Source organism: Chiloscyllium plagiosum, unplaced genomic scaffold (genome assembly GCF_037043375.1).
Source record: "Chiloscyllium plagiosum isolate Xiang-an unplaced genomic scaffold, Cpla_swu_hap1 HiC_scaffold_10, whole genome shotgun sequence".
Taxonomy (NCBI): Eukaryota; Metazoa; Chordata; class Chondrichthyes; order Orectolobiformes; family Hemiscylliidae; genus Chiloscyllium; species Chiloscyllium plagiosum.
The window spans coordinates 98,911,908-98,926,596 of record NW_028270148.1 but is presented as its reverse complement, the minus strand read 5'-3'; the positions used below and the strand labels follow the sequence as shown (position 1 = coordinate 98,926,596).

The window sequence follows — 14,689 nt, the reverse complement described above, 5'->3', positions numbered from 1 at the left end:
AGAGTTCTGAAACCAAACCATTGAAAAAAAGTGAAGAATTTTAATCCCTTGAAGGAGTCAGAGGTTTTAAATGAGATCTGGTGACCCTCTGTGTCACAAACAAATTTGGAGAGCCAGGCCATAAATTTAATAGTGATCAGGGATATTAACAAATCAGTTGGACGATCCCTCACATTATTGAAGCACAAACCGTCGAGTCACTTCTATAAAAATTCTATTAGAACATTTTAAGTCTCCAAAAGTGGGATTTGAATCCAAAACATTTTTGATACAGAGACAAGAGTGCTTCCCACTGAGCCAGATATGGCACCCCGTAAATACACCTTCCAAAAAGTGTATTTACAGGCTAACAAAGGGCTTGGTCAAACAGATGACGACCAATCCCATTAAATTAATCTTTGACAATGTATGATGCGAAATACCCTCACATAGCCTGCTTTCCCAACAGTCTTTAAAGGTTCAAGTTCATACCCCCTTAAAATGCAGTTCTCACACAGAGTGCATGCCTTTGCAAGAAACCTGTTCTGGAGCCGATTAGTCAAGGCACTTGAATACTACAATAGGACAGAGTGTTCACGAATTAAGGATGAAACCTTGTACTGTTTTCTTCAAGTAACTTGTCCTGAGTGTCAGATGATACCATATAAGCAGTAAGTGAACAGATGAACATAGATTGAAATCAGGTATTGTCAGTCAGACTTGAAATGCATTGACAGAGTGAGCAGCAAATTTCCAGACTTGGGATGCAAAGCTGAACATACTGCAGTCACACGGTGGTGTCTGATACAAAGGATTGAGATTGGGTGAAAGAGTAGACTAGAGGGAGAGCATGCTTAAATACTGGTAACTTTCTGCTTTGATCCATCCTTGTAACCATCCAGTTTGCAAGCTAGATAAACATGGGTGAGCGTCTTGCTCAGCCCCCCCCCCCCCCCCTTTCCTCAGTCAGGAAGTTGTGATTTTTACAATAAGCCAATGGTTTGTAACCTGGGCACTTCCTCAACAATGTGAATTAAAGTAAAGTAATTTATAAATCAAAAGAAAATTTCTCCAAAAAGAATGAAAATTAGAGAGCACGTGAAAATATTGAGCGCTTTCCCCATGGAAGCATAGCATTTGATTTGCCTGGAATGCGGAAAGAGGTTCTCCATTAGGGAAGAAAGTTAAATTTGGGTTAATGGAAATGTCGCATCACAACATGGCTTCAACAGTTAAGATGATTTCTATCTACAATTGGGGAAAATTGACAACTAGAAACAAAGTCCAGAATAGAGTCCAAGTCAAGAAGGCCATCTAGTTAGATGGTCACATTCATACTTACAAGGTAAACAGCTCTCAGATAAACCCTGATTATCTGGCTTTATGCCTAAATGACTGCTTGTACCGCTTTTTGTATTATGCTCCAGACAAAAATTGCTCCTTCAAATTACGGATGTGTCTCACAAAAAAAAAACAAACCTCCTATAATCCAGCTCCTTTGCATTATACCTCTTAAACATTCAGCCATGCAGCAAGCCATTCATCAGCTGGATAATAACCCTAAAATAAGGGGCAATTATTCAGGGTGGGTGGAAGCTCAGGGCAGCTGCTGCCACTTGACAGCTCACTGCAAACCTTTAAAAGGAAATCAGATTAGAGATCATGTTCATCTGCTCAAAACAAATGATTAAAAAAAGCACAAAACAGACACACACACACACACACGCACGACAACTTACCCAGTGGGCTGGCCTCCCTGCAATGATTTAAGTCTGCATTGCTTAGACTTCAAGATTTCTTTGCGATTACAGTTCATTAGCACATCTTCAATTTTCACTCCAAGAAAAACAGAAAAGCAAAAACCCTTCATGGAATCTCCTCACCCAGTGCAGTAACACTGATCAACCCAAGCCAATGAGGGTTTTCTTCATCTGAGTCTGTGCAGAAAAGGTGCACATCGCAATGTGCAGCAGTGCTGAATGCAGTCCTCACTCATAGTTGACCCGCAGCTAACTCTTGGCACCAGTCAGAAGATTAACGATCAGCCGAGATGAGCCATCAGCTACATTAAAATTTAGACAGGAGGCTCCACTTTTTGCTGATTTCACAAGGTGGCAGTTTGCCAGCACTGCAGGGCAGCATTTCTATTCAGGACACATTCACCACAAGAGCATTTAAAGAGCCCTGAACATCTAAAAATGTTTCTCATTGCCATTTCTTCTACTTTCTACAGATATTGAGTTAAAGAAAAAGCTGTGTCCACATTTATTACTTCATTTGCAATTCTTGACTATTCAGTTATTAGCCATGGCTCGATTACTAGCGCTCTTGTTCAAGTCAGAAATAATTGGTCCAGTCCAATTCAAAATGCTCCAGTGTGGAAGTGAAGGAGTGTTGGACTGGAAGTACCATTTTTAGGCAAGACAACAAAACAGTAGTTTCCAGCCCTTCTAAATGCCTATAAAAGATCCGATGGCAACATTTGCAAGAGCCGCAAAGTCTTTAATTTCCCTGATGTTTTGATCAATATTTATTAAGAGAAAGTGAGGACTGCAGATGCTGGACATCAGAGTTGAGAGTGTGGTGCTGAAAAAGCACAGAAATAAGCCCTGATGAGCCATTCCTGATGAAGGGCTTATGCCTGAAACATCGATTCTCCTGCTCCTCGGATGCTGTTTGACCTACTGTGCTTTTCCAGCACCACACTCTAGACTCTGATTAATATTTATGCCTCGATCAACATCACGAGTGTTTGACTGGATTATTTATCTTTGTATATGTGATGCCATGTGGAAATCGTGTACCATTTTCATCATTACAGTGAATACAAAATGTATTTCACTGGCTGTGGAACATTGTGATGTGTTGAGGTTTTGAAAGGTACTCCAGAAAAGTGGATCTTTTCTTGTTGGAGTTGATGATATGAAATTACTGTTGCAGAGAAAGGGACAACTTCCCAGTTAGTTCATTCTGAGCCAACTCACCAACACTGTCCATAGCTCTCAAGCATTGGAAGATGGGACCTAGAGGTTACCTACAATCATACCACAAAACTTATCAAGCAGTTATATCTAGCACAGAACAGGTAAACCTGCCAGAGGGAACAGAGTGAGAGAATAAGAGAGCGAACTCTAGAGCCAACGCTAAGACGTCAATGCAGAAGTCAAAGCTGGAGCTCTGGAGTAGTTTTCAAACTCTGACTCAGAAGTGGGAATGGCAATGAGACTCACTCCTACCAGTGGGACTGAATGAGGCAGATGGGAAAGATAAAAAAAAGGAAAGATAATGAGAAAGGGGAAGAGAACAGATTCCTACCTCCCAGTCATGAACACACAGGGGATACAAAAAGCAATAATTATCTGACCTCAAGATTTGTTGAATAGATTAAAACAAAAATTTGTAGATGCACAAGCCACAATGAATGAGACTTAGACCCACCATTCCTTTTCAGAATTTTGCTACACACTGGCTGTTACTGATTATACATTTGCAAAGTACTAACAACTGGATTTGTGAAGTGACATATGCAGAACCACAAAATAGTCAAAGAAAATTGAAATGAAGGTTGACTGGTAGTAGTAATGAGAGGAGAAAAATTTGACAGCATGCATAGAAAGAGAAATCAGGGAGGGAAGAGAAGCAAGGAGGCATATGCAGGGAAAAGACGACAAAAACAGAGTGAGTACTTTGGTGGGAAAGGATGGGTTATCTGCAAGGACAGCCAAATAAAGCAAGTAGGTACAGAGGTGGAGAGAAAGGAAAAGGATTTTAAATGGTTAAGGTGCTGGATTCCACTGATCAAGTGGACAAGATCAATCCAAAGATGTAAAGAAATTACAAGTTAAAAGTGAGCAAATGCCATTAAGTCAGGACTAAAATAAAATCAGAGGTGCAAGTTTCTCTTACCTTTAACCCTGAATCAAATCTGTTTGGATTCTGTATATTCATTTGTGGACTGTGTTCCAGTTAGAAGTTTGAAACGTCTTAAAAAATGGATGTGGAAACAAGGACAAAGTACTATTGGGAGTGTGAGCTAGCGAGCAAAAGAAAAGTGGAAGTAGTGATTGTGTGTCAAGGAAATGAGAAAAGACTTTCACAAGAAGTTTTCACAGTATTCCCGAGCATCTGAAACATCTGCTGTTAGGCACTCTTATTTTGTGGTCACCCCCCCACCCCCGCCCCATCCACCGTCTTCAAATGTGTCATGCTGTCACATTTGACCATTTATCAAAATGAACAGGGAATGAATGAATTTGCTGGAACATTTTCATTGCTCCTTTTATCTGGGTCAGTAAAAGAAATTTTTAAATGAGAGATGTTAAAAATAAAACACCATCATACCTCCCTCTCCAGCAGACCCCATTTCCATCTGCCCAATGTTTAAAAATGTACAGTTAAAGTCAGATCATGGTGAAATGAAGTTTTATGGAATATGAACCAATAGGAAAAACAGGCCACAACTAAAATGTATTGTCTTTTCATGAAAGTAAAATTAACCAAAGAAAACAGCTAGGGGGGACATGCATGTGAATTAAAAATCAAAACAAGCTGGGTAATCATCTTTACAATTAGAGGATGATTATAGGGAAAGATGTTTTCACTTATAGCAAAGTCCAAAACTAAGATTCCTAAATAGAAATCATGATTTGGAGGAACTGGTGTTGGACTGGGGGTGGACAAAGTTAAAACACACACCAGGTTTTTAGGAGAAAATGAGGACTGCAGATGCTGGAGATCAGAGCTGAAAAATGTGTTGCTGGAAAAGCGCAGCAGGTCAGGCAGCATCCAAGCAGCAGGAGAATCGACATTTCGGGCATGAGCCCTTAACGTCGATTCTCCTGCTCCTTGGATGCTGCCTGACCTGCTGCGCTTTTCCAGCAACACATTTTTCAACACCAGGTTATAGTCCAACAGGTTTATTTGGTAGCACTAGCTTTCGAAGCGCTGCTTCTTCATCAGGTGGTCAATCATCTGAAGAAGAAACACACTTTGAAAGCTAGTGCTTCCAAATAAACCTTTTGGACTATGACCTGGTCTTGTGTTATTTTTAAATTCATAAATAGAAGATAGTCAACAATAAATTCAGTAGGGCATGCAGGACGATAATGTGGACATGTTCTTTCCATGTTGTGCTTTGGCTCTTGGCTTGTGCATGCTGTGTAAAACCCACACAATGAAAAGTGTGATTTCTGATGCACAGATTCTAGATATTATAACCACTTATTGCCTGATGGCAGGAGGGGAATGGGCTAGATAGAAACTATCTAGTTTCTGAAAGCAGTCCTCCACCAAATCAGCAGACATATATCCTCCACTACGACTTGCCAAGCCACAAGAATCAGCTTCACCAACCATGATCATATCTCCAAACTGAATACCAAAAAAGTTGCAGAAATAAATATCACAACCAACTGATAAGATTGAATGAAGGCCTCCCATTTCTCAGACAGCTCCAGTTGTCAAGAGAATTCTTCAGCGTTTAATTCCCTGTTTCTACCCAAATTAATATCATTTTCCTGCAGTTTGCTAAATGTTTCTATATTAATAAAAGTTTGCATGACCAAAGCTAGAGGCAAAGATGGGAAGACAGAATTAAATATACACCACTACCAGCATGCCAACAGACCAGCCAGCCTAGTCAGAAATAATTCAGCACTGACCCATGCAGAGTCTAAATATATAGATAGATCATTTGACCTTGCAGCACTGCTGACTAATGTTCAAGGGTAAATGCCACTACCTCCTCTCTTCTTTCTCACACTCCAAAAAGGCCAGTACCCATCACTTTACTACTGGACAGGTTACAAGGCTGATGGACTACAGCTCTCATAAGTATATGTACGATGTCCATTCAACGCCTCTCACCATCATCCTCCCAAATGACTAATCCTTTTGGTACATGGCAGCCCCCAACTGACCAATCTGTAATTCAGATAGGAGGACCAACCATTGTGTAATCAAATGAGGCCCTCAACTATCTATGATAGTCCCCTTTCATTTCAAGGGCTCCTTCCCCATTAACTTTCAAAAATCACTTGCTTCAAACTCATGTAGCATGTTTGCCACATAAGCTGCTGTAGCACTGCTACATTTAATTCAAAGTGCCATACTGTCTGACTGACACATTGACTCTTTGGTGTCTCATTCCACCGGTCACAAGCCGATTGGCTTTTTAGCTCGGAGAAGCAAACTGCAGAGGTGCCTGCAACTGAGCACTCAAGACCCAAAGCATTATTAAAAAGAAAGCAATAAAATCCATACAAAGGCTTGCAGCCTGTAACTCAATGAGGAACAAGAAAGCAAGCTAAGAGCTCTTGGATGAATGTCTATGTCAGCACTAAAGCATACTGTGTAGACCCAAGAAATTCACGGCTGTCCCTGCACACAAAAAGTGACTGGCAAAATCTTGCACGTCCTAGGCATTCAACAGCTCCAAAGTAACATTCAAGAACTGAAGCCATGGCTGAGATGTTCCAATAGTAAACATCATAATGTGGTTGCCTGATGTGGAGTCACGTGGCTGAAAGGTCAAGGAGGATGATGAACCTTAGAGCATGGAGGAGTGTTGTACATTAACAGCAGTGTCAGGATGGCCAGGACAGATACTTGGTGATCTGAAAATACCAGTCTTGACCTTTGGGAACTTACATCTAGTTTTCTTTTTAAAAAGGAGGCCAAGAGAATTGCTATTGGGATGTAAACAATGGTTGTTGGGATTTTAATGATGTGCAAATACATGAAATAAAGTAGCCACCATTCAAGGCCAAGATCCTGATGTCACTATTCAAGAGAAAAAGAACATTTTTAAAATGAAGGTCAAAGTCAGAGTTGTGCAGCATGGAAACAGGCCCTTTGGTCTAACTCATCCATGCTGACCAGATATCCTAAATTAACCTGATCCCATTTGCCAGCATTTGGCCCATACCCCTCTAAACCCTTCCTATTCATATACCCATCCAGATGCCTTTTTTAATGTTGTAATTGTACCAGCCTCCTCTCGCAGCACATTCCATACATGCATCACCCTCTGCATGGAAAAAGTTGCCCCTTAGGTCCCTTTTAAATCCTTCCCCTCTCACAGTAAACCTATGCTCTCTAGTTTTGAACTCCCCTACTTTGGGGGCAAAGAAAAGACCTCAGCTATTCATCCACATCCAGAATTTTTCCATTCTCACCATTTTGTCACCATATGCACCATGACTCACGCCGTGTGAGGGAGAGAAATTTCCACTCAAGACAACAATCAGATAGGAGAAAAAAAAAGAACAAACATTCAGTATTTCAAAGTATTGGACCAGGATCACAAAATAATAACCAAATTATGACTCCTAAACATGAGTCAGCAGAGAGCTGCCTAGGGGACTAGTTTAACCTGTCACTGCAGACAATGCTTCTTGTTTCTCAATGCAGTAAAGGGGGGTTACTTTACTGCAGGGAGAGAAAATGAGGCCTGAAAGGTGACGTTTTTGTTTAAGCAGGCATTGTGAACATCATGACCAGTCACTAGTGTGGCCAGCTAGACGGTAACAGAAGATTGAAAAAGGAAGGAACTCAAGAGGTTTACTGCATCACCTCACGTCTGCAGAAACTCCATGATCAAAGACAGGGTGACTTATTACCATTTTATCTGAGTGACTTCCAGCTACTATTTATACTTGATAGCTGAAGTCCCTTGGGACTTGCCCACTTTTCACAAAATATAAAAGTTTCTTTTAAAGGTGGGGAGCTTCTGTGACCACACAAGATCAAGATGATAAAAGTTAACGTACACAATTACAAATTTAAATCACCAAAAAGTAAATATTTATGCAATTATCTTGAAGTCAGAAAAAGGCATGTTCCCACACAGTGAAAATATAGATTCATTAAACAAGTTGTGGATGCTGCAAAACCAACTGAAAGTTAAGACTAAGACTGATATATTTTTGTTTCATGGGGATGTGTCAGCTCCAACATTGTTGGAGCTTTGTCTTACAGTGAGGGTTGCTGGCATTTCCAAGTATAGGGAATACTCAAGAGTCATTTAGCACAGAAACAAACCCTTCGGTCCAACAAATCCATGCCAACCATAATTCCAAACTAAAACTAGTCCCCCCTCTACCTGCACTTGGCCCATATCCCTCCAAATATTTATTCGTGTACCTATTCAAATGTCTTTTAAACATTGTAACTGCACCTGCATCCACCACTTCCTCTACAAGTTCATTCCACTCATGAACCATTAAAAAAAGTTTGCCCCTCATGGCATTTAAAATCTTCATCTCATCCTAAAAATATGCTTAGTCTTGAAATCCCTCACCCTAAGGAAAAGTCACCTGCCATACACCTCATCTACACCCGATTTTAAAAACTAAGGTCACCCTTCAACCTCCTATGCTCCAGTGAGTAAAGTACCAGCCTATTCAGCTATTCCTTGCAATTCAAACCCTCCATTCACAGCTACATCCTGGCAGATCTCTTCTGAATAATATTATTAATAATATTCCTTGCTTGCTAACCAATTTTCCATCCATCTCAATACACTACCCCAATTAATTATACGTATTAATCTTTTATGTGGGACTCTGCACTTGAACACTAAAATTAAGCAGGACTCACTTAATATGGCGTAGTAGAGGAAAACAACTTGCTGGCCAAATCAGAAGTTTCAGTTAGCAAGGTACATTTATTTCATGTTAATAACTGATAAAGTTTGCATTAATCAAATGACACAGCTACAGGAACATTGTGAACCACCAAACATTCCTTCAGAGATCCAAAATTGTTCTGCTCTTCAACTCCATACTCTCACCCAGAGAGTGGTGGATGTATGGAATGCTCTGACGGCAGTGGAGTCCAAGTCTCTGGATACTTTCAAGAAAGAGATGATAGAGTTCTTAGAGATAGTGGGATCAAGGGCTATGGGGATAAGGCAGGAACAGGATACTGATTGTGGACGATCAGCCATGATCATAATGAATGGTGGTGCTGGCTCGAAGGGCCGAATGGCCTACTCCTGCACCTATTGTCTATTGATATAGATGATGACACTAATAGCAACCTTTTTAACAAAACTGAAGTAAGGGATATTAGTTATAAAAGGTGAATAATAGGAGTGAAGGTAGAAATCAGTCAAGAACTAAATGGAACATTTGAACAGCCTTGAAAGAAATGAATAGCAGCTTAAACGTCTACCAGCACCTTTAAAAATGTAATAAAGAAGACACTCCTATATTTCACTTCATTTTTGTAGTACTGGTTAAAGCTAGTTGTGGTTATTAGTTATCAGCAAGGTGATTTTTTTTATTCAAAAGGAACTATATATGTCTAGGGGCAAACTGACATCAGCCAAAGCCCCAGTGAGTCAGCTGCAATTAGTTGTTCCTTGAACTATTTCTAGGAGCAGGATACTGGTATTATTTCAAACAAAGAGAGCAGAGATATCCATGGATTTTCAGCCCTGAACAGATCACCATCACGTAGCTATTTGCAGCACCTTGTTGTGCACAATTTGATTTTTCCATTTCCAAATAACAATTAAACTGCAACAAAAATAAACTTAAATGTTTTGCAACCAATTGGAATGACCTGAAAAGAAGTCCAACAGAATAGAAATTTAAGTCTTTTGAGAACTGAAGCATGAAAAAAAAAACTGCACTTTGGTTACGCCGTGAAAAATACAGGATTGCATTTAAGAGTAAAATCATAGCAGTAAACCATGGTTTTCTTCAACATAATTATGTACCTGAATAGTAGTGAGCATGTAATTAGCTAATACAGATTCATTCAGGAGAGTTTGGAGACTACAGCAGTTATATGATTAAATGATAAGCAATCAAATCAGTCTTATCAAATGGAATGGGAGAGAAGTTTAGATTTGTGCACACAAACCTAGGAAAGCAACAACTACTCTGGAGAATGCCAACAAGATTTGATGTGTACATCTTTTGAAGTGACATTACAGATATTAGACAAGTATAACTACAGCCAAAAGCAACATCTTCATTCACAAGATCTTTGCCAATAAACAGTACTTTTTATCTATTTATACTTTTACCATTTTGAAATTTCAACATACACTTCTTTTAAAAAAATTGGCCACGTATGGTCACAACTGCAATGTTGGAAACACAGTAATTTTGGATAGAGCAAAACATCATAAATGATGTGATAAATGACCAGAAAATCTCTCAGTAAAACTGACTGAAGGACAAGTATTGGGCCAGTTCACCAAAACAAACCCCACTTTCCTTGAAATGACATCAATGGATCTTGAATCTAATAGTGAGGGCAGACAGCAACAAAAACAACATTAAACAAACAGTAATCTATTTTGAAAAGATAACCAAAATATAACATACCAAACTAAAAATGGGTACTCTTTAATGAGAGCACTCAGGAAAAAAGGTATGATCTTGATTATTACAATTACCACTTTTTGGACTGATTTCTATTTTATAACATAGATGAACACAGAAGCACAATAACAATGGAGTTTGTTTTGTTCAGTTTCTTGAAATCTATATTTGAGTAGATTTAAACCCTTAATTCGCTACAGAAAGAATGCTACACTCAGATGTGCCATCACTCAAGATGCAATGTTAATATTGAAGCATAAAAAAGGAATAGCAGTAGGCTATTCTGCCCTTTGAGCCTGATTCAGTATGATCACAGCTGATCATCTGAGTGCCTTGTTCCTACTTTCTGTCCATACTCTGATCCCTTTAGCCCCAAGACCTACATTTATATCCTTCTTGAAAACATTCAATGTTTTGGCCTCAACTGCTTTGTGGCTGAGAATTTCACAGGATTAAGAAATTTCTTCTCAACTCAGCTAACACTGTATCCTTAGACTGCGAACCCTTGGTTCTGGACTCCCCAGTCATTGAATCCGTACAGTGCAGGAAGAGGCCATTTGGCCCATCGAATGTGCATCAACACAGCATCAAGCGCAGACCCAGCCCCCAATCCTATCTCCATAATCTTGCATTTCCCATGGCTAGTCCACCTAGCCTGCACATCCCGGGACACAATTGGCAATTGAGCTTGGCCAATCCATCCAGTCTGCACATCTTTGGGCTGTGGGAAGAACTGGAGCACTTGGCTGAAGCCCAGAGTCACCCAAGGCTGGAATCAAACCCATGCCTTGCATTGTGAGGCAGCTAACCACTGAGCCACCAGGTCATCAAAAACAACCTTCCTGTGCTTACCTTGTCTAGTTCTGTTGTTAGAATTTTATAAGTTTCTATGAGATAATTCTAACTACGGTCCTCTGCACTTTTAGGCATGCCTTATAAAGGCACCATAAGAGGCACTCCATCAAGAACGGTAAGAGAGTTCACCCCAGTCACCTGGGCAAATGTTGAGGGAGGAGCAAATATCATTAACAGATGATCTGGTCATGATTGTCAGCAATCAATGCTAATGAGTGTGATTGTCATGCAATTTCTTAGGTGGACAATGAAAACATCATTGGCATTTAACAAGGTCATTAAACAATCAGCTTGGATTTCCTATAGCACACCAGAGGCTACACTTCAAGTAATACATAGTTTGTCATAGATCATTTTTGAATTTGGGATTGAGAAGGGTGCTGATTTGTAAGGTTTCATTTGTTTTCCAACCTTCCTGTAGTCTGCTAGTTTCTTCCTTTGCAAAATGCAGCATTTTGTTGTTCAAGGCTCCATGGTGCAACTATTCCTATGGCTTGCAATGTAACTGGTCCAGGTTTGAATTGATACTTGAGTGGTCAAGTCTATTCTCATCCTTTGTGAATTGGCACTCTCCAACTGAGTTTGGGAGATCTCCCTTCTTTCCTCTTATACACAAGGGATACCTCTGACAGTTCAATCTGATACTAAAGGAAGTGGTGCATTAGTGATTGGGCACAAGGCTTGAAGACCATAGCAATAGTTATAGGAATAGGCCATTCATTTCATGCCTGCTCTGCCATTCAATTGATTCAACATTCCTCATATCCACGTTCCTACATCTTCCCCACAAACTAACCACTTGAACTCTAGTAGTATCCACCAACTCATGGTCAACATCTAAAAACAACAATATGTACTCCAACTAAAACAGACATCAATACTTTTCAGGGCATTCACATCATGCCCAATATCTGAAATATCAAAACTGCTATTTCCTTTGTTCCCATGAAATGTTGAAATTCCACAGACTGAATGCTAAGCAGCCTTATGGGTCACAATAAGCACAACAATCATTTGGTAATTGTACCTTTGGGGCTATCAGATTGCAAATCAACTTTATGCAAGTTTGAACTTTGTACCAGTTAGAGTCCAAGAAAGGTGGGGGCAGATAATTACTGGCGTTACAGAGGGACAAATGAAAAGGAAACTGAATCAAAAGGAAAGATGACAAAGTGTTGGTCAGAAAAGTGGATTTTGAAACTTTGTTTTGGGGGAAAAAAAAGGATGTAGAAAGACTTAAAAGGTAAAAAGAAGGATCTGAGTGGTTGAAGGCACAGCTGATACTAGTGGGATGCAGACCATCAGGGAATACACAGGAGGCTAGAGATTGAAATGAACAGAGACGAACTGTGGTTCAGTTGGCAATGTTCTCAACTCAAAAACTTTGGATGTTTGAGTTCCATTTTTAAAAACGAGGACTTAATTGAAGGTAATAGTGCAAAACTGAGGCAGTGCTGAAGTGTCAGTGATACAAGACATGAAACCAGAGGACAGATATCAAAAAGAATCCCATGGCACCATTTCAAAGAAGAACAGGAATGATCATCTTTAGTGTTCTAGCCAATAATTTTTCCCTTAACCAACACCTATAAACAGGTCACTTGGTCACCATCATTTTCTGTAAAATTGTTGTGCAAATTGACTGTCTGCATTGTAACTGTGACTACATTTCAAATAGGACCTCATAAATAGAGGCAGAGCAAGGCATGACAGAAACTATTATTTCTTTCTAAATCAAAGATGGAACTTCAATACTAATTTTGAGTTTTAAGCATCGCAATCAGTTTTCAAAACATTAAAACATGTTTCTTGCGCATTGAAACCGGCTGTTACAAGCAAGTGCAAAGTACTGTGAATGCTGAAATAAAAACAAAGTGCTAGAGAAACTCAGCAGGTCTGACGGTATCTGTGGAGAGAGAAACAAAGTTAAAAGTTGATTCCAATAGCATTCTTCATAACTTGGTTATAACAACCTAACTACAAGGTTACAGTATCACAGAATATAAAACTTGCAAGCCAGTGAGACAAGTGACCCAATTAACTGCATTGCTTCTTGAGACACTAAATGTAGGACTGAATCCTATACTGCAAGATATATTAAATTAACAAGATAGATTAGAAAATAAGATTACAACAAGCTTCTTGCATAAAAAGGCAAAAAGATTGAAGTAGCATAGACCAAGATAGAAAAGAATACCACAGTTCGAGGCTGAGGGGATTCAAAGTACAATACGCAGAATGCGATTGTAAGAAAAGGTTTTTGGAGTACCCATCATAACTTCAGGTGATAAAGAAAGACACCACAGCGAGAGAGTAAAAGATTAGGCCAGACACAAAGGGGTTGTGGAATGACCATCCATTATCAGGTCCTGTGCATTTTCTTTTGCAACTGTCCAGGAGAAAGAGGGATCTTAGAACATTCTTCCTTAATATGGAAGCAAAACAAAAAAGGTTCTCAGGTGACATATACATATCAGTTCCCAGGACACAACAGGGTCGGTAATATCAGTGAGACAGGATCCCTGCAAAAACTAGGCCTGACTAAATACAAGTTCTTTTAGTTTGCTTCACTGTCTAAAAGTCTCTAAAAACAACAGGTTAGTTCAACCACCATTTGGTCAAACTTTCTCTGGAGCAAATCATCTGAAAAAGTTTAAAAACATCACATCTTTCATTACTTGAGGGGATCCAGTCCAGAGATTCATTTATTTGCAATTTCCTCTAAATTACAAGATCATGAAGTTCCTTAATACAGTCAGATTTGAATCAAACTTCCTTCGTCACCCTTGATTTTATCATTTGCACTATATCTGTCCAGCTCATCTTTCTATACTTTCAATTCTAACTGTCCATACTATTCCAAATCAGAATGTACAAGCTCAGACTCAAGATCATGAAAACAGGAAGACATCCATTTCAAAATATTTGCTCTCTCACCCACACCCCCACCCTTCCCCACAAACCACATCAGGAAATAAATCCAATGAGTTCTGGAACATAAAATACATAGATAGTTAAAAAACCTCTTTGAAGTTCCAACTTGATAAACAGATGTCTGACCCCCCCTTCTGTCATATCACAGTTCTTCAGTGCAATACAAGCTAAAGCTCTACGGGTCAATTCTTGTAGGGAAAACAGGAGCCCTGAATACTTCCAAATTTCAATTCAATTCAATTTAAGAATTCCAAGGCCTTAAATTGGAAAGGAGAGAAGAGAGGCCAGATACTCTCCCTAATGATCAACAGCTGAAATGCAACAATATTTTTGACAATATTTTGATTTAACAAAGAAGGTCATAAACAAACAAGCAAAGTTTACCAAAACCACACAATGTCACAGAAAATTGTTTTAAAAGCACCAAAATTTACTGAAAAGGGGAAAAAAAAATCTCATGGTGTGTGTGTCACAAGTTGGATTGTTTTTGGTCATCATTCAGCTTCAATTAACTTTGCACAAGAAGCCAACAGTGCATCCAGGACTTGATGAACAGGGAGACCAAGAGTAATGCCTCAATCAAA

General features: G+C 39.4%; 1 protein-coding gene across 4 annotated transcripts in view; it reads right to left on the bottom strand.

Moving 5' to 3' along the window:
- Window positions 1-14,689, bottom strand: part of LOC122553033 (pleckstrin homology domain-containing family G member 1-like) — a 222,404-nt gene that overhangs the window by 77,723 nt on the left and 129,992 nt on the right. The window contains exon 1 of one of the 4 annotated variants that reach the window (XM_043696475.2): window positions 1,719-1,865. The exons of the other annotated variants lie outside the window; for them this stretch is intronic. The gene's annotated coding sequence lies outside the window, so the exon portion shown is untranslated. Of the gene's footprint in view, window positions 1-1,718; window positions 1,866-14,689 lie in introns of those variants that run through there. 4 annotated transcript variants of the gene reach the window in all.